The sequence below is a fragment of the Melospiza melodia genome, chromosome 21 (genome assembly GCF_035770615.1).
Source record: "Melospiza melodia melodia isolate bMelMel2 chromosome 21, bMelMel2.pri, whole genome shotgun sequence".
In the NCBI taxonomy this organism is placed as follows: domain Eukaryota; kingdom Metazoa; phylum Chordata; class Aves; order Passeriformes; family Passerellidae; genus Melospiza; species Melospiza melodia.
Genome location: NC_086214.1, coordinates 12462660 through 12488718, shown reverse-complemented (window position 1 = coordinate 12488718; position 26059 = coordinate 12462660). Strand labels below are relative to the sequence as shown.

The window sequence follows — 26059 nt, the reverse complement described above, 5'->3', positions numbered from 1 at the left end:
CAGAACATTTACAAATACTAACACTGAAATGCTTTTATTAATGAATGCCTAAAGCAGAGATTATTACAGTTCTGTCTCGTTTATAAAGTAGCTTTCATTGAAATGTAATCATAAATGTAATTGATTTCTGTGAGCAGTTGGGACAACAGGAGAGTTTATCTATGTTTGTGTAATAGGCACATTTTCACTGCTCTGCTCTGAAAAGAGTGTGTGGATTTAATACTACAGTGGTTGTGTTAATATCAACAGAGTAATAGATGTGCTATAAAGTTCTCTGTTCCCCTCAGTGCTGGGGAATAGCCTGTCTAAAGAAACAATGGCAGCAGCAGAGCTTTATGTTCCAGTGCAGCTGTGCAGTGTCTGAGGGTCCACACAGCAGGATTTTGTCAAATAAAATCTCTCACAAGTAGAATTATTAAACACACAGCATTAGTCAAACAGTCAAGTCGGAGAGGATTTTAATCTTCAGTGATTTGAAAATCCCTGGAGACTCCTGATTGGATTGAGGTTAAACTGTAAAAAGAGACTGTAACACATACAGAAAGGGGTTTCTGAAGGTTGGTTTAAAGAGAGTTAAAATAAAAGCTCCTGTTTCAGACTCTGTTTGCTGTTTGATATAAATGCTGAGTCCAAGATACTTCATTGTTTGCCAAATGAATTTATTTGGGTATTACAGGATATTTCATGTATGTGTTTATAACAGAGTTCAATAGTAACCACATTTACTTTGGATATTGAGAATTGTCCTTATAAATTCCATTTCAAATATTTAAAAGTTGTTAAATTAATTCCTGTTGGGCTTAGACAAACATCTGGTGTTGGTTATTGAAGGGGAATTTGTTTGTTTTACTACATGGCAAAGTAATTTTGAAAATAATTGTTTGATACAGAAGAAAATATTAATGCATCAGTTATGATTTTTTTTTTGTTGCCTAGTTCATCTATGCTTATTGCTCCTAAAAGGTTCCAAGTTGGAATCACAGGAGAGCTTCAGGCTGTATTTGTGACACTTGAGATTCAGAGTGATTAATGGCAGAGCTGTGCTCACTATCAGCTGATGCAGAGAGAGATATCAGCATTGTCAGGGTGGGGATTTTCCCTCCCGTGCAGGAGCAGTGCCTTCACCTGTAACAGGGCTGTGCAGTAATTCTGAAATGTGATCATTCTGTAACTGCAGCATTTCTGAAGCTGTGTTACCCATCCTCAGCAGCAGCAATGGGCACACAGGGCTGTGCCTCCTCCATGCTGAACAGTTCCTCAGGTGGGGATGGGGCTTTAATATGAACTGACCCATGTGAATGTGGTGAAGCCTCATTTGTAATGCCTTTAACATGTGTGTCTATATTAAAATTGCCAAAATCCATTGTATACATTGTTAGGACACTGAGAATATATTTACTGTGCAGTATGACTCAGTTTGGTTATAGCACTCCATAAGTTTCTTGTAAACAATACATGGCTTTTGTCGGGGACATGCTGATGGCAGAGTTTTATTCGCTTCACCCAGACAGCTTGGGTTGGAATTGATTTTTGATTCTGGAATTTTAGCATCTCCTTGCAGCTTTTGTATTGCCTGATCCTCACTCTTTCCCATGCAGAACTTAGGGGTTCAGAGTCTGAATTGTGTGATGGTTTAGGGGTGTGAATTGTTGCAGAGTAAAGAAGACACAAGGAAAATATATACACTGGTTTTGAGGTTTCAAACTGTATTTGTAACAGGGTCCAGAAAAGGAAAGAAGAGTACTTAATGCTTATTTTCTTCTCCTCCCACCTGTGAGATGTGCAGAAAACTCCATTAATCTCAGCTATGGATGGGAAGGGTTTGGTTTTAGCACCACTCATGTACAGCATTGGCTTTTTGTGTTCCAGTCCACCACTTTGAGTATTCTCATTTCCTGCTCTTCCCACGTTGCTGATGTTCTTTATGGAAAAGACATTTTTAGGTTTGAAGGATTTTTAAGTAGGTCATAAATTTCTGCTGCCTGGGCTGAACCAGGAAGTGATTGCTGAGCTCTGGCCCTGCACTGGGGCCTGTTGCACTTTATGAAGATTTTATCTGGAGCTTTGATTGCCTGTTGCTTGGAGATGCAACCGTGTGGCGCCTCTGCTTATCTGACTCATCACTTCTCCTTCCTATCAAAAGACTCCAAGTACATGTTTATCATCTCCATTATCTTCTGCCATCCCCAATAGCTTCCTTCCCTCTCCCCCTTTGGTGACAATTCTCTTGGTGCATTTATTAAGCAGTTTGTATGTTTTTTTGGGTTTTTTTTAAGCATGTTTTTTTCCTCATGTGTCTGTAAAGCTGTGGTGTGCTAAGGACAATCTCATTGGATCACTTAGAAAAGTCTTAATTTAAAAAGTGCAAAACTCTAATGCTGGTAATCAATAATGAAAATTTAGTGTCATTCTCAAGGTGGGTGAATCTGTAAAGGTTACTTGGATGTATTTTAAATATATATATTACAGCTTGGTTCTCTCAACTCAAAATTCTCCCAAGACTCTTCTCTGGTTTATTTTTTTCAAGAAAAGTTTGCAAAAATTCAGTCACCTAAAGCAACTGGACACTTGTCCCTCAGTGCACATATTTGAGTCATATGCATCACAGAGAATGTACCCTGAAGGATGAAATGCACTGGAATTCCAGATGCTGCTCCAGATTGGAGTTGGAAATGTTAAAGGGGGACAAGAGTGAGTTTAAATCTCTGTAAAGCAGGAAGGTTTTGGTGATAATGCAGCAGCAGAGCCACTGCAAGGCCGGAGCTGCTCACTGTGTGCAGCAGGCAGAGGGTGTCTGTCTGTCTGTCCTTCCTCCCCAAAGGTGTGCTCAGGCTTTGGGTTAAGCCTTAGTGGGTCAGGCTTTATTTATGAGCCCAGAAATTAAACAGGAACCTTAAAGTGTGCAGGTGATGCTGCAGCTAAAGGTCACATCTTTACACACCCACCCCAACCAGCACCTCTCTGAATTTTTCATTCTGTGACCTGTGGAGATGACATACATCATATGTGTGACATATCTGAAAAAACAGACCTGGTGGGGCTCTCTGAATAATGAGAGATGCAGAAATTAGGGGTAGGTTAGGGTATCTGTACAGTAAATTCTGAGCTTGCAGAGCTGGAACAGCTCCAGGAAAGGATTTTGCAGCAGTTGCTGGTCGGGGAGTTTGCCCACACCTGGGCACTGAGTGTTTGGCTTCAGCTGCACCCAGGTGTGGGCTCAGGTCCTCAGGTGTGCTCAGGGACTCAGCCCTGCTCATTTCAGAGAAGTGGCTGCATCTGTGTGTCTGTCTATGGAAAGCCTTGTTTGTTCCCTCACACAAAGAGCTTTTGCACACTTACCCATCAGCCAAGTAATGATTTGGTTGCATTGCTAGTGCAGGATGAGAACATTGACAGAGGAATTGTCTAATCTGTTTTTCTGCATCAACCTCTTCCTTTCCTGCTGGGAGGAGGTCACAGAATAGAATCATAAATTTATTTCTTTCTTGCCTAGAATAAATGCAGAAATTGAGTGGGAAGGATTTCAGTGAATGACATTATTTAATGAATAAAATTAATTCGTAGAGAAAAAAGATCCTGAGGATTCTTTTCCTCATTAATTGTGTGTGGGGTGGGGGGAACCTTAATGTTCTCAGCTGAAACCTGGTGAGTGCTGTGCTGCAGGGGGATGCACACATCATTTTTTAATGAAGATTGTTTATTACTGTTGTATGAAACTCTGACAACACTAAGCTCTCTTCTGGTTACTTCAATCAATGCCCACTTAAAATCAGCTTGTAATTTAGTACTTCCCTCTCTTTTGTGTGTGACTGGCTGGTCATGGACAGGGAGTTCTGCCTGCAGAGGGTTTAATGAACAGAAGAATTGACTGGGCCTTTGTTGGGGAGGGAGCTGTCCTTTTATTGTTCATCACCACACCTGTGAGGCACAGACCACGGGACAAATTTTTACTGTCCAGCAATGCTCTCACTTGGAGTTTAATAAACACTTCTGCCATCACACCTTAAACCATCTGAGCTCCTTTCTGTTGTACGCACAATCAAATATTTATTCCCAAACGCTGTAGAGCACAAAGTGCTGCCTGGGAGCAGCGCAGCTCCGTTATTCAGGTAGTAAAGATGTGTGAATGCAGCTGGCAGATGAAGTCACCAGCATTGTGAATTCCCAGGCTGTCCCTGCTGCCACAGGCGATGAGTGCCAGGCTGGGGCAGGGGACACAGCTCGGGTGTCAGGGCTGCTGAGCTCCCTGCCGTGAAATGGATCTGCCTGCAGCCCTTGACCTGAACCTGTAATTACCTGCCTGGGATAAAGGTGGTTTGTTGTGGCAGATAGAGATTGCGCTCGGGGCTGCAGGGGATAATGCTGAGCTTTGAAGGCAAGGAAGGGCTTTGGCCCCTGGGCTGTTCTTCACAGTAATTGAGAGGTTTTAATAATGGGCAGAGAACAAGCTGCTCTTAGGGGGCATCACCTGTTCAGGAACACAGAAAAGCCAACCCAGCGCTGCTTGGTTTGTGTTACTCATGCTGTCAGCCTGAATTTACATGAGTTTAAGTTATTTTGCTTTCCTGGAATAACTTCTGTGCTGATCCTGTTAATGTATCTATTTAAAATGCTTATTATGTTACCTATTTGCATAACATTTTCTGCATTATTCCCTGCCTGGTGACAGCATGTGGGATATCTCAGGTATCTTTGTTTCCTCACATGTGCTCCTGCTGTCTCCATCCAGCTCATCTGCCTTGCTAAGTGTGTGTGTGCATGAGCTGCATAATGCAAAATCCTGGTACTTAGAATGTTTTCAACTTGATTTATTTCATCTAATTTGAGAAAATGTTATCTGATGATTTTTTGAAGAGAGCCTTAAGACACAAGTGACTCCACCAGGCTCCAAGATGCCAGTGCAGTGTTCATGATTACATCTGCAAACAGCCATGCCCTATAGACTGGGGAGATGTGAGGAGAAATTGAAATGACCTGACACTACTGATGGGGCACTTGCTGCTGGATCTCTGCCTGGACTGGGAAAAGACTCAGCTGCAGGGGCCCATGGAGCAGCATTAATGTCTGCAAACACTGGTGGGTGTTTTCTGCAGGCAGGAGAAGTACACTGGAGAGGCCAGGCATGGCAGCAGTCAGTGAAAGGCAGCAGAATCATTAGATGCTGATTTAATTTTCCAGCCTGTGATGATTGTGGGTGGTTTAGTCAGTTCTGGAGGTGGCAGCTCACTCCCCACAGCACAGTGTGGTGATGTGGGGCAGCTTTGCCCTGCAAGGGACAGAGGAGTCTCCTCATCCCAGTGTGCCTGTGGTACAGCTGAGCAGTCTGGCAGTGACTGAAGCAGTTCATCTCTTCTGAGATGGTTGCATTTCAACTGTATCAGCTTAAAAACCACTGCTGTGTGCATCTGATTCCAGTGGTGGGAATGAAAATCAAAACTCAGCAATTTCTAAATTCCTAGGCCCTGCTGTGTTGGGTGGAATTTGGCTTTAAGCAGGTGAGGTTCCTGGGGTGCTGCTCTCCCTGTTCACCCGTCCCAGGTGATTTTTGGCCCAGCAGTTCCTGTGTTATGTCCCAGCTCCCTGGGTGAGCTGTGTCCTCCCCAGCATGGTTAAAATGCAGGGGATGGGGTTTTCCTTCCCCAGCAGGATGAGTTGCAGTGTGGCCCCGGGGCCCTGGTAATGGTCCCTGGCACGGTGCTGCTGCTCCCAGACAGTTGTTCCTGTGTCACACAACCTGCCTGACGTGTGTTCAGGCTCCATTAGTGCAGCCCCTGCAGTGTCTCACTGCTCAAGTGTGAGCCTCCACCTTCCAGCTGGGGAAGGCACCTTCAGTTCACATCAGCTGAACAATTGCACTGGGCTGGAGCACGGCGTGAGCACAGAAATGTCATGGGTTTATTTAGGGGGGAAAAAATAATCTTGTTATCCTGGGTGTTTTGTGCTGGTTAACAAAAACTCATTATTAATGTGAAATTCTGATGTGCCCCTTAATTATCTTTGTTAATGCTGTGTGTAGGTAGCTTTAAAGCTCTGAAGAAGTGGGAAGTGTTGATTCTAATCATATCTGACACCACAATCTTCTGTGGAGCAACACATGAGCTGAGATTCCCGATGGGCTCCTGTAGGATACAATATTTATTATAGCTGGAGATCTAAGAGCTCCCAGCTACTGTTAAACTTACAAGAGATCCAGAAACCTCAGTGTCTGTACTTGTGTTTTGAGAGATTGCACAGAAATAACACACCACTGGTATTTGCAGGCAGCGTGTGCATTGACATTTCTGCTCTTTTCCTTCACTGCTTAAAGGAGGCATTTTGCAAATCTTTATATTTTCATAAGCTTGTAACATATGCTAAGCTCATCTAATAATCTAGACTGCTTGAAATGGCCTTAAAATGAATGTGCAAATTAAAAGAGTGTTTGAGTTTTGGAGGGAGTATTGTTTCAGGGAAAGCTTTATTTGTGATCAGTTTGTAATAGAGACATTTTTATTTAGTGATTTCATTAATTAGGCTTTATCTTTCAAAGTATTTGCTCACCATTTCCCATGTTTGCTTTGAAAACAACTAAATATGCCTCAGTTTTTCTTGTTGCCACTTTGGCCTGCAGTGTCTGTTGGATGTTAATGGTTTCAGGATTCTGGTTCTGATCATCCTGAGATCCTGCAGCTTGTCCTGCCCTGTTTTCAGGAGGTGTTCCAGAACATCAGCCCTTGTCCTCAGGGCTCTGCAGACCCTTCCTTTTGTCTCTCAGCTTCCTCCTGCTGTAATTTTTAATGTAATATCAGCATAAGCACTTATTTTCACCACTGTTAACCCAAAAGGAGCAGGTTTTAGCAGTTGTCCATTAGAGTGTGATAAGGATGAGTGAGCAGAAGTGTGGATTTGGGGATGTGACACATAAAACTGAGCTATTTGCCATGATAAGTTAGCCAGGCATTTCATCTACTCCAAGGTGCAGTTTAATACCTTGAGGGTGCTCCAGTCACAGCCTCCTCACCCTGGCTACTCACTGGAGTAAAGATGTTCTCTGCTGGGAATAAATATTTATATTTAAGTTGAAATACAGCCTGTTGGTGCTCACTTGTGTATATATTTTATTGCCTTGGTGACGTCAGGGGTAAAGAAACAGATGGAAAATATTTTGTTTTCCTTAATTACCCACCACTGTGGGATAGCCATTGGCTTGGGGCTGTGGCTCCTCCCCTGCCTTGGACTCCATCCCTGGCACCACCCCAGCCAGATTTTAATAGTTCTTTATCTGCTGCTTGCATTGCTTTTAACTTTCACTTTTTATTACAAGCCAGGCTAAATTGGGTGCTGGTTACTGCTCCAGCTCTGCCTGGAGAGCTCTGAAAAGCCAAAGCTGGTGCCAGCAAGTGCCTGCTGCAGAGAGCAGGGAAAGGAGCTCCTGATGGTCACCATGGTCCCTTTGGGACGAGCACATCCCAGCTGGGCTCCTCCAAGATGGAATAAACACCCCAAAGCTGAGGCTGGGAGCTCCAGGACTCTCCTTGCACCCCAGAGCAGCTGAGGAGGAGGATGGTGACAATCAGGGCCTCCTTTCCCTGCTCCCCTTCCCTGCCTCTGTTATTTACTGAGCAAACCACTGAGTACTCTACTTTTTGCCCATCACTTAAAATATATTTTAAAAATAAGGATGATTTTACTTGGGATTGAATGTAAGATGTGGTAAATGGCCGTAGATCATCTGCAAAGCTTTTGTGTTGCTGGTGGATTTATAACAAGCCGAAAGTTGGTGTGAAAGAATTTGGAGAAGGAAAAAGTGCTCTGGTAGTCTTTTGGTTTGGGTGTTTGTATTTAAACTCTAGGGAAAAAACCCAAATAAAAGCAAAGCAACACTCAGTATACACAGAAATGCTTGCAGGGAGCTGCATCTTAGCACTGAAGTTAAAAATTCACTGTGTTGTAAGTGAACCATTTCCCCCTTGATTTGTGTCCAAAATATGAGGAAAAATCTTGCAGCTGCATTATGCATTTTACAAAAGAACATATGCATGCATTTAAATCATTTACATTTCATCTTTGCTTTCTCTTATTTTTAACCCATATTATGGTGAGTGACAGCGTGTTTGGAAAACTGAGGTTGAAAGCAAAGTTTAAACTTTGATGCCCAGTAAGCTGAACTGCCAGCAGGGCTTCACTATTTCATGATTTAATTTCAAAGTTTGGCTCATGCTTTTTTCCTTTTTCTCCAATGGAACATGATTGAAACTTTGTGAATCTGCCTGACCAAAAAAAAAAAAAAAAAAAATTAAATTATACTGGAGTTGGTTTGTGCTGGTTCCTGCAGAGGAAGGTTGTGGGAGGATGCACAGCTTAAAGGTGATCAGGGCTCAGTAAGATTATTAATTGGTGATGATTAGGTGGTATATCAAATATTCCCCATGCTGTAAAATGGTTTTTGTTGGGGCTGAGGAGGGGAAGGTGAAGGGGCACCAGCTCTGCCTGATGTGGCCATTTCCAGCACTGCTCTGATAAACTCGGAGCTGCTCCAGCAGGAGCTGACAAGGAGCTCAGACCAGGGGTGTCATGGTTTGTTCAGTGCCATCAGCAGGCAGCACTCCCCCACTGCTGTGCATGAACAAATAAAATCAGCTTTATTGGCCCAGTTCTGGCCTTTTAATAACCCTTGAGTGAGGGATTGTGCAAGGCGTGAAGGGAGAGCGCCCGCGCGGGTCACGGCTCGGGGAGGGACAGGGAGGTGGCACAGGGGACATGGAATTGGCATGGGGCACAGGTGAGGGGCCCTCCCTTTGCCAGGGGACAGGTGAGAGGTGTTCCTTTGCCAGGGGACATGGAATTGGCATGGGGCACAGGTGAGGGGTGTTCCTTTGCCAGGGGACATGGAATTGGCATGGGGCACAGGTGAGGGGTGTTCCTTTGCCAGGGGACATGGAATTGGCATGGGGGACAGGTGAGGGATGTTCCTTTGCCAGGGGACATGGAATTGGCATGGGGCACAGGTGAGGGGTGTTCCTTTGCCAGGGGACATGGAATTGGCATGGGGGACAGGTGAGGGATGTTCCTTTGCCAGGGGACACAGGGGTGGCAGGTGAGGGCTGCCTCCTTTGCCAGGGGACGCAGAGCTGGTCTGTGCAGAGCAGCATCACCACGCAGAGGTACCCAATGGTGCAGGGAACTGGGCTTTGTCACCTTCCCCTCGTCCCACAGAGCTGCCCTGGTGTGGCACTGCCACCAGAGAGGTGACAGGACACGATGACAGCCAGAGCTGCCCTGTGAGGAGCCAGCCACAGCCTGGGCTCTGTCACACAGCCAGAGCTTGGGTCCATTGCTGCCTCTGAGCCCTGGGGGTGGCAGGACCAGTTTGGCACACACAGAGCCACATTGTAAATGTAGCTTTGAAACTGGGGGATTTGCACTCATCTCTTGGATTCACAGGGAGTTTCATCCCTAACAGCCTTCAGAAATTTTCCTCATTGTCTTCACCTTCCACAAGAGTTAAACTTCCAGTTCTTAATTTACTTTGCTGGTAAAGATTGACTTATAATTGAGGATGTCACGTGGAGGACCTGCAACTTATTTGTATATCCATCCTTGCATGTTTAAAACCAAGTCAAGAAACTAATGAGGTTACAAAAATATTGCTGATCCTGAAGCAAATCCAGTTGGAGAACATATGCTTTGGTTTTACATTTCTGCCTGTAAAAGGTGACATGTCCCGTGTTTGTCATTTAATTTAACATTCTATATATTTTTAAACGGCTGTATGATTTGAAATCTCCAGATGCCAGGCTTTGTGCTAAATGAGCTTGACAGTTCAGTGATGTGGAAGGCCATTATCTCACCTTTGTGCCTCTAAACTGGAGCCACTTGCCTTTGCCTGCTCATAATGCATTTACTGCCTTGCAGCCCAGGAATTTTTAACACCTATTGAAAGCATTAATTAGCTATGCCACGCTGATGAGCACTTTAAGTGAAAGGCAAGAATTGATGCTGCTCTTTGAGTTGGTGTTTCTCCCCCTTCAGAGGATAAGGAGTACCCAGAGAAATGAAACCCCCATTTCCTCAGCACGCTCAAGCTGTGAGGCCCTGACTGTGCCCTGGCCATCAGCACAGTGACAATGCCACATCTGAGCTTCTGTCCCCATCCCATCCCTGTCTGTGCCTGGGACATGAGGCCATGTCCTGATGAACAGCTCCATCCCTGCCAGCTGGTGCTGTCTATGAACCAATAAACCAAAATTCAGCCTTCTGCATCCTGTTGCTGCTGTCCTGAGTCAGCAGGTCTCAGATAGGATAATTTTTCTCTTGGAAAGGGGATAATCATGACTTGGCCTGTTGAATTTCAGTAATACAAGAATAAATGTGTCAATTGGATCTTAAAGCTCGGCAGCCTGAAACTCTCCCTCCTCTCTGAGGCGGCCTCCAGTGCCTTTGATCACTATTTTCTCCTCTTTCTCAGCAATTTCTTGGCTTTCCCCATTTTCCTGGGCCCTTGTGGCAGTGTTCTGTGCAGATCCCAGCTGTGCTCAGGCACCAGAGGCTTTGTATGATTAGTCAGCATTTGGTTCCCATATATAGCACGAGTATGTCTGGAGAAAATATCCTTCTACATATTTGCAGGCAATAGGATCAAAGCCCTCTCGAGGTTCTCAGCTTTAATTTATCTCTTCTTGCTTGCTGTAGAAGGAGCATCAAATGCAATCCATGTTTGCAGGAGGGAAGGGAGCACTTTGCTGGGTAATTTTGGGAGCAGCATTCAGCCCAAAGCTTCAAATCCTGCCCTTTCTTCCTCCTCAGCATTGCCAAGCTCTGAATTTTGGGCTCTGTGCCTGTGTTTCTACCCAGCTGTGCCTTCTTTCTTTGAATCTTGGGACCTCTTCCATTTTTGTTTCGTTTTTCCTCAAATTTTCTTGCCTCCAGCTACAGCTGAACACATCTTCACTTTTGTTATGGTGTTTTCTGTATTCTTAATCCCTGTGTTGGCTCCTTTTTCTGCTCTAACACATGCCCAGCTCACACCCTGCATTGAAGGAATTCTTGTTCCTGTCTCATCTTTGGAGTTTTTTGGTAAATTCCCCCAACCTCTCTTCCTGCTCCTGGTGCCTGTCAGTGTTTGCCTGCAGAAGTGGCTGCCCCATCCCTGGAAGTGTCCCAGGTCCAGGGTTTGGGGCAATCTGGGGTAGTGGAAGATGTTCCTGCCCATGGCAGGGGGTGGGAATTGATGATGTTTAAGGTCCTTTCCCACCCAGACCATCCCATGGTTTGATTTACTTTTTCCACAAGATCTGGGAAGTAAAATCTGAACCTTTTCCAGATCTCCACTCCTTCTTCAGGTGTCAAATCCCAAAGTTGGGACCCCCACCAGGAATGTAAGAACTGACAGCTCCTGGAGCTGGGTCCGTGTGAGGAGTTCCCTGGGCAGGTGGATAATTGTGGCGTTAGAAATTATATTTATCTCAGCTCCACCAGGTCCCTTTTTCTGTATCTTTTATTAGATTCTCACAGCAACAATTTGTAAACCTGGCTGTTTGTGCAGTGAGGGCACTGCTGGGGACAGCCAGAGGTGACTGTCATTGTGAGGAAACAGAATATTTTAATTACACAAATCCTGTAACATTTTCATCCAGGGAAGTTCTCTGCATTTTTACTAAGTGAGGTAAACCAAGACATTCGAGCCCTTTTTACATCACATTTTCAGAAAGGCCATTTTCCCCTCCTGATAGAAGATCTGCATTAAAAAAAACCCCACATAATTAGTTTGATTTCAGTCATCTACTCAACATTTCTAAGGCACTTGCCAAATGATCCCAGGTGTGGGATTGCAGCAGGTAATTTCCTGCTCTGTATTTTTGTGGGTGATTTTCTGGGTTAGAAGATGATATCAGCTCACCTGGCCCCTCAGTGACAGAGAAATCCTTTGTTTATTCATTTAGTAGGCAGATTAACCCTAATGAATCTGGCTTCCTGGAAATAGATACAGGGGACAATGGAGGAGTGAGGAGTGGGGAGAAATGGGGCAAATTCCCTTTTCTTTCTTCACTTGGAAATAATGGTGGCTTTCAGAGCAGGGTGTTTTAAATCCAAAAGGAACGTGAAATATGTCAGCCAGAAATTCTTGATTTTGATCAAAAACTTTTCTTTTGTGCCTCAAAGAGCTACTGGGGCATTTCTTAGTGTGCCTGCTACAATTCTGCCCTGCTGAACCTGTTGGGATGTTTTGCCCTGTCAAAAATTAGGATAAAGTGAGCATCTGAGGTACTTAGATTTCATTGTTGGAGGATCTCAGTGTGTGTTCTCTGGAATATGAGGTATTTATTAATTAATATTAATATCTGTGGATTAGAGGTTCATCATATGATCTGTGTAAATAAATCATACATTATACAAGACAGCCGGAGGAAAGCATTGGAGTCTTGATGGCTGAAATAATTTTATTCTTTATGGAAACAAAGCTGTGGAATGTGTGTCAAGGTGTGCATCATGTTACCTGAGCAGCTGTACTGGGCAGGGGGCAATGCCCATACAGGGTTAGGCTGCACATTTTGCTTTATTTTCAGCTCTTCTCCCATCTTGAGCTGGCTCAGGAAAGCTTTGAGGAGCATTTCAAACAGCTCAGTCCTCCTGTTCCTGCCGTGGGATGCACCCAAGGGTTCTGCAGCAGGCATGAAAGGCTGTGCCACGTTTGTCTCAATAAATGAGCAGGAATTTCTCAGCCTGGCTGACATCACACTGGGCTGTTATTCCCAGCACAGTGTGAGAATCTGCCTGGAAAAGCAGAGAATCCCAAAGCCCTCAGAAAGCAGGGAAGGATGGTCACTGGCTGCAGGGGTATAAATCAGGCTCAGGGTGTTACAGGCACAGCCCCTGCACTATCACTCAGTTTATGTTTGAACAGCATGAATAAATTAACTTATTCCAGCTCAAAGAGGGAATAATGCCACGGTGAATTAAGCTGTGTATATGTTACTAATTATGTATTTTTTAATGCAGCCACACGTTAAACAGGCAGGGTTTGAAATCAGGGGAAACCTTGGAGTTTGCTAGCTCAGATCTCTGCTGGAAGCTACCAGTCAAAGTGTAGACATGAGTACAATGAATGATTTGGCTGCCTTTGAGAGAGGAACAATTTCTTGCATTTTTATGTGACTGGTACTCGAGATACATTATTCCCAAGGCATGGATGTGTAGACACAGATGTGAAAATCTCTTAACTTCCAACCAAACTTTTCCAGATCTTATCGCTATAATTTATTCTTTACTCTCTGTAGACTTGAAAAAAATGTCTTCTTTCACATAACTTTATACATTGGAGGGAAAGGAAAGTTTTGTTCTACCACATGGAAGTGTTGAAGATGGGATACTGTTGGCTTTAACACGCTGACTTTTGTAGTTGCCTGTAAAAACTCTAGAGTTTCAGAGGGGAAGTGAAAAAACAGAATTTACCTTTCCACAAAGAATAAAAGTTTCCATTGTTCCTCAGTTCCATCACTGAAAGCACAAGCAGGCAGGAACAGATAATTTTTTGGATTTAACATCTATACTTGGGTATGTGTATATGTGCATCAGGCAGCAATAAATTACCAATGAATATGTTTGCTTTGTATGGAGATTGTTTTATCCTTCTTAAAGCTACTATTTATATAACCTTTAACCAAACAGAGAGTAGCCAGAGGATTTCTGAGAGTGAGAACTGTTTTTCTGCCTGGGGTGGGGAACAACTTGCCCCCTCCCCTTGTGCAGCAGGGACTCGCCACACTGATGTGCAGACAATTTGCCAGGGATTATTTTCTTTTTCCTTTTGCACGTGAAAGCTCAAAATAGATACCTGTCACATTAGGTGTCATTAAAACAGAGCTTGTGATAACTAAATAATAAATGGAGTGGTACCTAATCACTTTGAGGAGATGTTGACACAGTTGCCAGAGATGAGTGTCGTGGAGAGCCCTTGGAAGGAGCAGACACTGTCTGTGTTGGAGGGGATTTTTTCCTTTTAGTGGAAACCAAAGGACAACAGTCATTATACGATTCTGTACTTTAAGTATTTTCATAATCCAACATAAATTGGCCCACCCAAGGATTATGTCTGTCTTATAAGGATGTGTTTATATAGTCATTGGGTGAAAGATTGCAGAAGTTGAACCACTAGTTTTGAAAGTTGAGCCAGACCAGGAAAAATCAGGATACAATTTGGCACTTATGGAGACTAAATGATTTCCTTTTTAGCTGCTGATTTCTACTGGGAAATGTATCCTTGGACTGAAAATTGCATCCGGAAAAATGTTTATGTAGTGTTTTTCAAATGACTGATTATTCCTCTAACCTTTAACACGCACTGTGTGTGATTTTCTTCCTTATTAACTCTTTCACAACCAAATGAATGATTTCCTTCACTGTAAATAAAATTAAGTACATATTTCAATTCCTGCAATATTTTAGTGCTGTAATAACACAGAGAGAGACAAGCTGTGGATTTTATTGGTTCAGTAACACAGGGAAATCCAGCTCCTTGTGTGTCAGACTCTCCTGGAAGAGGAACATCCTGCTTTGTCAGAGAGGCAGGCAGAGCACAGGAACTTTTTATCCTGATTACTGCAGGGAGGGAGAACAAATATGTTCCTGAAATACTGTCAGATGCAGATTCCTGCCAGCCAGGGGAGATTTCCCCAAGGCTTGTGGCTGAGGTGGAGGGACCGTGCTGCCAACTACTGGCTACTGCTGGCTGCTGAGTGCAGTGAATGAATTCATTGTGGGCTTGGGGTTTGTCTGCAGGGGAATTGATGAGTGCATCTAGAACAGAACCAGGAGTTTCAGAGACATCCACAGATGCTCTGTCTGCAGTTAAAGTGTTTTCAGTGGTGTTGCTTTCGCATAAAGACAAACCGTAACTCACTGGAATCACACCGTGGTGTCCTCGTGTAGGGGATCTCAGGGGATGCCTTTCCTTGCTCCCAGAACCTCAGGGATGCAGCCTGGAGCTGCACAGAGGCTGTTCAGAGCAGCAGCCTGGCCTCACTGAGCTGCAGGCACCATGCAGACATCCCAGGTCATGTCACGACCACAGGTCTTTAAAAGGTGTCCAAAGTGATCCTGCACAGGGTGGATCCCACACTAATAAATGAGTGGGTCTGGAACTGCAGCTTCCACTTCTGCACAGCTGTCTGTGAATTATGGTTGGTGTTTCCCTGTGTAGAAACGTGCTGAAATTCAAGATTAATTTGTTGAATTTCTGTAAAAAGCATCACCCAGCCCATCACAAGTCATGTACTCCGTAATAATTGTTTAAGTGGAAAAGGGGAGAGAAGAAAAGAGTAGCAAGAATTTTATAACCCCTGCTGCTGATGGCCTGGCGCAACAGGACAGGTTTGTGTCCTGGGAGAGGAAGCAGAGCTGGAAAGAAATGGAATTGCAGCCCTGCCAGTGCTGATGGCTGGATGCAGAGATGGCCCCTGGTCCCAGCTTGCCAGGGTGATCTGTCTGTGCCTCTGGCATCAGCTGGGATGAGAACAAAAGCTGGTTTTCCTTGTGGCAATAGTCAGGCATTCTTGGCATGGTGGGGATGAGGGGAAGTGCCTGGCAGCTGCTCTGCTCTTTCATCTCTTCTTCCAACTCTTTTTGATCGTTTTCTCCTGCAAAGTTTTGGGCTTGTGCGGGGAGATTTGTGTTTATAAGCAAGCAGAGGGTGCAGCCCTGCTTACCTCGGATAGCTTTTCCCAGGAGCAGAGATTCCCAGGCAGTCTCTTGCATTTGAGGCAATAATGGCTTTAGGAAATTCATAGAATGTTAACAGTCAAATGGCTTTTAACCACCTATGGATGGAGTGAAATTTGGCAGATGACAGAGCAAGCTCACGTTTTATTTTTTAAAGCCTAAATAGCTTGTCAGCTGTGCAGAGCCCCTTGAGTTGATGAGATCTGAATGTTGGGGTTTGGGGTTTGTTTTTTTCTCACGTGGAACCCAGCAGAGTCTCTGACGGAAAGCGTTGACCCTTCTTTGTGCTGGTTCTTTACTGTCTCGTCAGACATCTGGAAAACAGCATGTTTGCAGTCATTTCACAACATAATTTTGCATTTACATCATGTGTTATCTGGTAAAAGTTTTCTTGTTTTTTCAAGGAGAGAGGGGGGGGATAAAAGAACAAAAAAAAAAAAAAAAAAGGAAAAGAAAAATCAGCAAGTCGAAGGCTGCCGTGAGGTCAAGTGGTGCCGGTGGATGCTGCCTGCCCTGAACACATGTTCAGCTCCCAAAAGCTGAGGCAGTTCCCAAAAAATTTGGTAACCATTAGAGCACTTCCTAAGTCAGTTCCGGACGTCAGGCCCGGGCTGGAGGGGGAAGGGGCGTTGCAGGAGGGGGATTGGGGCTGGCAGCTGACGCGGAGCACGCAAGGCACAGCGAGACAGGAAAGGGCTGCTGGGGAGAGGATCAGGAGCTCAGCAGAGGAGCTGTGAACTCCTCATGCGACCCCGGGCACCTGAGGGCTCGGGATCAGAAAGGAAATTAAAGGATCATTTAAGTGGAGTGGGACCAGACAAGTTCAAATGGCGATTTTCATCTCTGGGAAGGGAGTGCTGGGGTATATTGAATTCTTTGAAGTAAGGAGCACTGTTGGTGCAGGGAATATTTCTGCTGCATTCCACGCTCTGGTTTAGCAGCTCCTCTAATAGAACCCGGCCCTAACTTTCCTAAACCACCTATTTATAGTGCTCAAAGATTGGGCTTTGGAGCACAGTGTGTCCCCTTAACTGAATACTCTATGCTCCTTTCAGTGATCTGAAAATAGCTACTTAGATAACTCCAAAATTCAAATTACTATTCATCAACAAGCATAATTAGATTATTTACTTGTATTTTAATTACCACAGTAAATATTTAATCTTGCTCATGGTAATAAACCTGAGTGTGAGCCTGCAACTCTGCAGAAGTTCACAATGAGTTCACAGCAAAGATTGTCTCTCTTTCCTTCCCTCTTTGGTGCTCAGGATTAAACCTGCAGTCAGAAGCTGCTCTGTCCCAGTGGTGCTTTCTGGGTTTGGGAACAGTTTGGCAGAGGTCAGGCCCAAGGTGCTGCCACTCAGAGTCATGAGGAGGCTTTTTGATTCCCTCACAGAGACCCTCAGCTCAAAGGGAATCCATCCTGCAGTTTGTATAGCCCAAAAAGAAAAGGAGACAACAGTAAATAATTCTGGTTTGTTGCTTTAGGACTGGAGATTTTCCTACATTAGCCTGAATTTCAGTGCTGGAGTCAGCTCACTGCAGGGATGTGATTCCTGGACCTTCCTGAGTTTTGGAAGTAGGAACAGTGGAAGATTTTTTTTTTTTCTGTGATCTTTCCACAATCTCTTTATCTCCATGGGCCAGATTTCCAGGTACCATAGAGATGAGCCTTAACAGGGAAAAGAAACCAAACCCATGGATGGCTGCAGTTGTGGTTTTGGAAAAGCTTGCTCTGGCATTTTTGTTCAAGAGCCCTTGGATGGGAGGATGCTTAGTTTGCTAATTTGGGTGCCAGTGCTCAGCTTTGCAGCTCAGGGTTATTTCTCAGAGGTGCTGGCAGCTGGGGGAGACACAAGGGCTTGGGTGTGCATTCAGCTTTTTCTGTGGTGTCCTTGGCAAGCACTGATGCAGCGTGGGGGATTTGGACACTTTTAAGGAATAATAAGAGCTATTGAAATATCAATTGTTTCTGCCGTTGGAACATCATGCAGGAGTTTTAAAGGGATTGGATCCAGTGGGATGGGTGTGAGCACAGATAACCTATGCAGATATTTTCCTTTTGAGAGGACATCTGTTTAGTTGTGTTTATAAATAACCTTTGAAAACAAAAGAAATGGGCGAAATATTTTCTTTTTCCATTGCAGTAATACATGAGGTGCCTTGGGAGTGTGTTATCTTCTATCCATTTCCTTTTCCTCCTCTTTCAGTTCATTGTACACTGATTTTTTTTCCCTCAAGATACTTTAGGACGGCAGCACAAGATATCCATTACCAAGTTTGTTTCTCTGAACGCTTTCTAGCAGGAGGCACAAGTACAATCCACTGAATTGGAGGAACCAAGCTCAGGGGGTGAGAGCTTTATCAGAAAGTCCCTTTACCCAGCGAGACCAATTTGCGCGCAGGACGCTTTTCAATAATATCTCCGAGTGCAAGTCCCGCCGAGCCTAGGAGGTAGGGATGGTTCAGTGGCTGATGGTTTTGATGTGGGCCCTTCTTGCTGGAGGCCAGCGAGCCCTCAGGTTGCTGCAAGCCTTTCGTGGTCGGCGCTGAGTGTTGTTCTTTCCCTGAGAGCGCTGATCGGTGCCTTGCGGTGCGGCCGCTGATTTATCGCAGCGCGGAGCCGCCCCTGGGGGCCCCGCAGAAACACTCATGAAGGAGCCCTGATTAAAAAGAGTGCTAATGAAGACAAATGTTGCAGAGGGAGTCAAGAGCAAACCAGGCCCTGGCATTCCCACTGCTCCTCTGAGCTTTTGGAGAGGAGGTAACAGTGGCCAAAGGAAATATTTCCCCCTTGTTGTTTATTTCTCATGGCACTGGAAAAATTTTTCTTTTCCTCCTGGGTGTTCTAACTCTCACTTGTTAACTGCTTTTCATGCAGGGTTGCAATTAACCCTTGGCAGATACTTACCATGTTCCCTTTATATTCAGTCTATACATAAAGAAGTTTTTATGTTTTGACCTGTTAACCATTTTAAGATTCTTTAAACTTGACAGTTTCATCTAATTTCTCACGTCATTAAATCGTACTTTATTTTCCAACAGTCCATTCACAGGAGGTTTGGTGTTTGTTTGATATCTTTAATCATCTTTTTTCCACACTGCCCTTTTTAATAAGGAAAAAGAATGACAAAAAGTAATGCTTACAAACCAGGCTTTAAATCAGAGAGGTCATAAAGTTCCTATCTAGTGTTGGCCGTGTAACCAGAGACAAGTCTCAAAAGCACATTGGTAGGTTCTGCATGGTCTGACACTTCTATTAATCAGGAATTCAGAACAAAAATAAATGCAATTATTTCACCCTATTGTAGTTTTTTTGGTTTTAACTCTGTGGTTTTTCCCACTTTTAAAGACCAGCCTGGGCTATAATTAGTGCATGAAGTAAAAGCTGAGTATGTGGAAAAATGTGCCCTGCCTTTATTGGTCTGTGCATTCCTCATGCAGGGACTAGATGGGTCTGTTAAAATCCATCCTGATCTCTGCAGGCACTTTGCTGTCAGGTTTGTGCTGGTGTGAGGATGCTGTGGATGCAGGGAGGAGCTGTGTGAGGTGCAGGAGTTCCTCAGAGCAGCAGGGACTGAGCTGTGGCTCCTCAACAGGAGCTGCTGGGGAAGGAGCAGCACTTTGCACTTGTCCTGTGGGGTCTCACCAGGTTCCTCTGAGTCCCCTGGAGCTCTCCCACACCCCCTCCAGTTTGGGGTTGTCTGGAAAGTTGAGCAGAGTTTCCTCCCTGTTTTCTTCAAGGCTTCAATTCCCAGCCCAGGTTGCTCCACTTGGACCTGTCCGTCCCTCCTCCCTGAGCTTGGTTGTCCAAAACAACAGGAAAGCAAAACCCAAAGTGCAGCTGGGAAAGTGCAAACTGTGATCCTGCATCTCATCTGAGCCTGCTGCACCCCAGGGCTGGGAGCTGTGCTGGGCACTGTCCCTGTGCCCCCCTCCAGCTGTGCCAGCTGTGCCAGCACTCCTTCCTTGTTCCCTCCTTTGGGAATCAGTGCAGAGCTGGGCACTTCTGACCAGTGACAGATGTGCATGGCCCTTTGCATTCAGGGAGAATTTCAGGGTATTTTCCAAATGTTAATTAACTTTCTCATGAAATTTTAGCTCGTGCTTTGCTTTAGAACAACATTCTGACCTATCAAGCCAAAAGGTTTTTTTTCTTCCTAAAATAGTGTGATAAAGGAACAGTTCATCCAAGGAAAAAAAAAAAAAACAGGGAGAAGGGTTTTCTCTGATTGACTGGCCTTGTTCATGATGCACCCAAGAGGTCAAAGACTGTTTTGAGAAAGTATTTTAAAGGATGGGTCTGTGTTTTCTCTCTGTCTGAGAAGCTACTTGAGCTTCCATGGTAGTTCCTGCAGAGTTAAATAAACTCACTGTGCATCTAAGGCTGCTCTTTAGTCTGATTCTAATTCTGATACTTCCAAAGTATTAGAATGTAAACGTTGGAAAAATAAAACTAAAATTAAGGCTCCTTAATATATTTTTGTCCAACTGAATTATTTTTTAGGGTAGAGACAAAGAGTGAAGCAGCACTCCAGAGCGTGCACTTCATGATGAGTGAAAGGTGGTGTGATTTGATGCCAGATTCCTTAACTTTTATTTTTAAACTTTTTTTTTAATTGCTCACCTACTTTACATTGAAAATCCAGCTTGACACCAGAAGCTTTCAAACCTGGCTGTGAAATTTTAGAAGTGGCTTTTGCAAGTTACTTTAGAAAGCACCATTTTGTACCCCTCCAAATTCCATTATTTTAATTCCAAGTGAACTAATCTACATTTGCTCCACAATCATGCAGAATTCAGGAAATGCTGATTACTTGTGGCTAAGTGAAGAGTCACGTGAGCTGTTTGATGTGAGAAGTGGAGTGTTCAGGGGAGCTCCACCTCGTTAGTGGCTGTGTCTGCACCATGAAGAGATCACAGCACTGGTGGGAGCTCGGTGGCACCAGCCTCTGTCCCTGAGCCACTGCACCAGTCAGAATTTGGGGAATTTTTGGGTTTCAATCTGATTAACTTGTGGGTGTTGGAGAGCTAGTTTGAGACTGGCATTGCTGCACTAGTCAGTTTGCATCACCATCAGCTGCCCACTAATTATCAGGAAATTTATAGCTGCATTAGGTAAATGTCACTTCACTGCAGTGGCCTGGAATAAGAGTGTTTTCTGCTCTGAATTAGCACCATGGGCACGTCTCAGTGAGAGTCTATCCAAGCAAGGAAGGGTTTGATTTATGCACAGGCTTATTAGGGCTTTGAGAAAGGGTAGCTGAAAGATGTTGTGTTGCTTTTTTGAACCGTGACATCTCCCCATCGTAAATGTGTGTTTGTTTATTCATTAGGCATAATCACATGGAAAGTGTTTAAAAAGAATTTGCTAATTCTGGGATGGAGATGTGTTCAGCAAAGTGGGATTCTGTGTGTGCTCCATCTGCAGGAGCTCTTCAGATCATCCAGAACTTGGATGGCTTGGTCTGAGATCCTTTTGGAGAAATTCAGTGTTAGGGGATGTGATGCTTCAGCAGATCTCAGCAACTCTTCTCAGCTGGGCCAGAATTAAATAAAATCACCTGGATTCTTGTTTCTGAGCTGCTCAGTAGCCTCTTTGACAGAGACTGTGGGCAAATAGTCTGTAAAGATGGACTCAAGGATGTGCAGTAGAAAATAAACTTGAATGTCCAAAAAAACCCCACATTCATTCTTAATGTACTGGAAACGAAGTTCCCAACTCCTCCCAAAAGGTGATTGTGGAATTCATGGTGCTTCAGAATGATGCCAGAGTGTCTGCAGAGGTGTCCCCATGAATTCTTCATAAATACCAGGGTGAGTGATGGCTGCTCCTCTGTGCTGGCATCTCAGCAGTGCCAACGCTACAGAAATAAAAGTAACCACTTAAGAAATGCTGGCTAAATTCTAGACAAACTTATCATTTACATGTGTTTGCAGCCTCAGTGGTCCTTTTGCAGCAGCACCCAGTGCTGTGGCAGGGCAGGTTTGCTGCAGTTAATTGGGCACTGGAGGAGGTTTAAAGAAAGTCGCTGTCCAGGATTAAGCACTTGCCTTCCCCTCTGTTTTCCCTCTTGCTGCTTTTATGGTTCAAAGTGATGCAGATCAGACAAAGCTTTTGCTGCATTCAGCCACCCTTTCTTGTGTGTCAGGAGCACCAGCACTGGCACCCAAACCACCTACTTCAAAAGGGCTTTGTGTTAGATGAGAGCAGACACTTACACGTCCTTGTCAGAGGAATATTGTTCTTACAAAAACCAATTCTGCCTGCACAGTCTGCTCAGGGCTGTATTGAAGTTGCTTCCCTTTGTTCTTCCTAAAATACACTCCCCAAAGCCCCCTTCTGCCAGAACTCCCAATTCCAGCCTGCAGTGCAAGGGAAAGATTGAAATTCTGGAAGCAAATTCAGCCCCAAGCAGGGTTAAAAAGCCCCACTCCCCTCCTGGCACTAAAAGTGTCCTGTGAGGGGAGACTCCATCTCTGCCCCTGCACAGCTGAGGGTCTTGAGCTCTCCCCAGTGCACTCAGCAGGAAAACAGTGACTGGGGTTTTTAATAGTGTGTCTCAATATTTATTTACTGGGGTGCTTTCCCTTGGGAATATGAATTTTTGGAGCAAGATCAAGGCCTGAAAGCCAACATCAGTCCCTGTACCTTTGTAAGCAGGTTTGTGTCAAGGTACCAAACATGGATCTGATGGAACCTGGTGAAAATTCTGTCTGCTCCAAGAGGCAGCCAGGGAAGGAAGCTCTGTTCTCCCCCGCCAGGCTGTATTTAACTGTGCACCTGAAACTTTAGTTTTCAGCATGAAATTGTATTTGATTTACCACTGTGCCAGTCAGATGTTAAGGGTCAGTAAGAACTAAATATGAATCTTCTGTTTCTCTGGTCATTAATGCCCAACCTGCCAAAGTTTTAGTGAAGTGCTATGTGCAAAAGAAATTCCTTTTTCCTGGCTGGAGAAGTGCTCAGTGCTTGGCAAAGTTGAAATTCCACTGATGTAAATGGGTATCTTCAATCATAGCCTAAAATTGGGCATTTTACTGAAGATACTATTTCATGATTTACAACCGGTATTTGAAAGGATCTTGAAACCTTCACATGATAAGATGGAAGAATAAATAAAATTAAAGGACATGACAGAGAATCTGCTGGAGTTAGAAGGTATTGTTACTGCATCTGTCTGTGTGCACACACCTCTGCATCTTTCCAGTTTGTCTTGGTTGCCTCAGAAACATCAAACCACAGAATTCTGCATTGGTTTGGATTGGAGGGGACCTTAAAACTCATCTAATTCTACTCCTGACACTTTCCACTGGACCATGTCCTGTCCAGAAAATAAATTATTTATTATTTAGTAGACAAGCTGCACCTCCCTGTTTAGTCAGTAGGAACTGTGTGGATAATCTGAGCCCAACAAAGTGTAAATGACTTCTTTGAATGCTGGTAGATCTCCACCAGGACTTGGCAAAAGGAATTGTGTAAATCCTGCAGCCTTTGCAAGGAGCTGACAAGGCAGGCAGAGGTTTGGAGCTGCTGTTGGATCAGTTCCTTCAGCATCAGCTGATGCTTTAGGGCCTTTCCTTGACCATTAGCAGTAGGTGGTGAGAAATAAGTTTATAATCTCAGTTTCTTATTTTATAGTGATTCACAGTGATATTAAGCTTTTTTTCCCAATGTGAGAACAGGCAGCAAAGTCTGGATTCATTGATAAAATTCTCCATTCCCTGGCAGCAGTGATGACCTGTCCAGGGATCACTTTCCCCTCACATTTCCCCTCACTGCAGCTCTGAGCCCATCTGAGGGCTGCATTCATATTCTGTTTCGACCAAAATAATTCTCTAGCCAAAAGTTAAAACATTCCTGAGATGGCAAATGGCTTGGAAGGTTTGCTTCCAAAGATGCCCAGTTGCTGTGTGTATTTATAGTATTTGTAGCCCTGATTGCAAATGCTGGTCTCCAGGGAAACAGGTGAGCTCAGGGCAGTGCTGGGAGAGGCAGAGGAGGCTCCAGCACAGCCCTGAGCCTTGGGGTGCCCCAGCCTGGCATTCTGCAGCCTGGGTGATGTTTGTAAGCTGGCAGGTTGCTGTTCTGGAAGGCAGGAGTGCATTGCATCCATCCCTGTAGCAGCCAGAGGAGGGTTTCTCATCTGCAATAGTAAATTAATAAACAGCCAGACTGTTCTGGCATCAAACTTTTATACCTGTGCTTTTCTATAAGAAATGACCTTATATAATTAGGTACATTACAGTGACATGAATTTATTATATATATATGTATAACATGGAGCATTGGAAAATTGGAGTAAAATCTTATGTTCTAACTTGGAAGTGTTCTGACAAGCACTGTTTGGGTAAAAAACACATTTTCCTCTAAATTTAATCTGATTGATCACTTTGCAAATGTGTTATTACTTTGATGCAAACAGAATTCCAGACTGGATGAACTGATCCTCATGCACCACAGAGGCAGTTTGGATGCTGGTGATTTATTGCTGCCTTTTACCATGTTTCATACAGAGCTGCTCAGAATTAAACATGCTGCTTTAAAAATACTTGGTGCAGCACTCCCAGAACATACATAATTTTGAGCAACTTTACTGACAATTGCTTTTTTATGGGCCTTGATGGAAGCAGAGGACAATCTTGCATTCCCTGGAGGAGCATCTGCCTTTGCAGACAGAGACACTGCTGAGGTTTTATGCAGGCTCTGAGTGCCTGGTCCCAGTTTGGGACCAGTTGGGGAGGTGGAGCTGGGGTGCAGGGATGTGGCACTGTCCCCTGGGAGGGCTGGTGACACTGGAGTGTGTTTTTGTGTAGTCTGTGGCAGCCTGGCTGGGATGGGATGCTCGGGATGGCTGCTCCCAATCCCTCATCCCCTTTCCCAGGATGTTGCTGATGGAGCCCCAGTGTGATGTTTACCCAGGCAGCTCTTAAATCCTTGTTAACCAGCTTGACAACATGAAAGCAACACATGGCGGGGCTTTTATTTAGTCCAATATTTTTGGGCACCGTGGAGGGGGTCAGAAAGGAGAGAGCCAATGACTCCACAAGTGTCCCAGGCTCTCTTGTTTCTCAGGCTGGTGCTGGAGCAGTTCCTGCTCCCCACGACAGCTCCTTGAATGCAAATAATGAATGTTAATCCAGCCTCATTGTTCCAGGGTCAAACACCAAATAAAAAGGAATCAGTCAGGGTGCCAGCATGGTAAATTGTGTTTGTTTGCTTTGTGCATTAGGTTGGGTTCTGCCTCCTTTTTTGTGAGGCATTTTCAGCGTGTGCTTTTGACTCCTGTGTGTGAGGGAGAGCAGGGCTCCAGCTGGGCTCCCTCCTCCTCCCGAGGTGAGGACTTTTGTCCTCTATTTGTTGTTATGCAACCTTGTGCTGCTTTCAGTGATGAAGGGGGGGAAAAGCGGGCTGCCAATATGACTGTGATATTTGGATGATTTATCTGGTTCCTCTTTGAGTAACCCAACGTTGACATTACCCGTGAACTCCGAGCCGTGCTTGCGTTGTTCTTGCTGCTAGAAAACACAGCAAGGATGTAGTGGGTAATTGAACCCAGATGCACCCAGGGCTGCTCAGCCAGACTGTTATTTTAGCCTACACTAGTAGGTTTTTAATACGAGGTTGACCTTACTTTGAAACATTCTCAAAATACCATACTTTAATATCAATTTATACACTCTTGCTTTAAGAGAGGGGCAGAGTCGCTGGAAAAAGTAATGAAACACTTTCTACCTGTTAATGCAGGAGATAGAGAAAGAGTTTTGGAGTTAATTTAGGTGTCTAAGGGACAAGCTTCACATGCTGCCTGTCTAATTGGGGTTTTATCCTGTGCCTGGGGTTGGGATTGGGATCGTGACCATCAGGGAAAAGCTCTCTGTCAGCTTTCCCTGCAGGAGGAGGCACGTGGGACAGGGAGGCTTTAGGTGCTCAGGGATAGGAAGATTTACCCCTAGTCCATATCAATAAGTTATTGAACAGAGTTTAATAGCCATGGCAAATATTAATCTTAATTATTTTTAATGGGAGGTGAATGCTTTGTTTATGTGTTCTGTGAGGTTAAGCTGTGTTAAACAGCTTAGAAATGCATTCCTGATTTAAAAAAGAAAAAAAAAAACCAAAAAACCCAAGCAGCCCATGGCAGTTTGATTTTGACATACATGTAATGTACTTTCCATACCCAGGCTGTGTTTTCCTAAAGGAGGAGCTGCTAATGGCAGGAGGGAGCAGAGCCCTGTCTCCCTCCTCAATACATGCTTTGTCAGTAACAACTGAGCACAAAAAAAATTCTGATGTATAATTAAATTTCCTGTGAAGATAGCATACCTATTTCTGCTTAAACAGAACTGGTTTTCATTTATT

General features: G+C 44.3%; 1 protein-coding gene across 8 annotated transcripts in view; it reads left to right on the top strand.

Moving 5' to 3' along the window:
- The window catches only part of BCAS3 (BCAS3 microtubule associated cell migration factor), a 295445-nt gene that overhangs the window by 124745 nt on the left and 144641 nt on the right, over positions 1 to 26059 (top strand). The window lies entirely within an intron of this gene.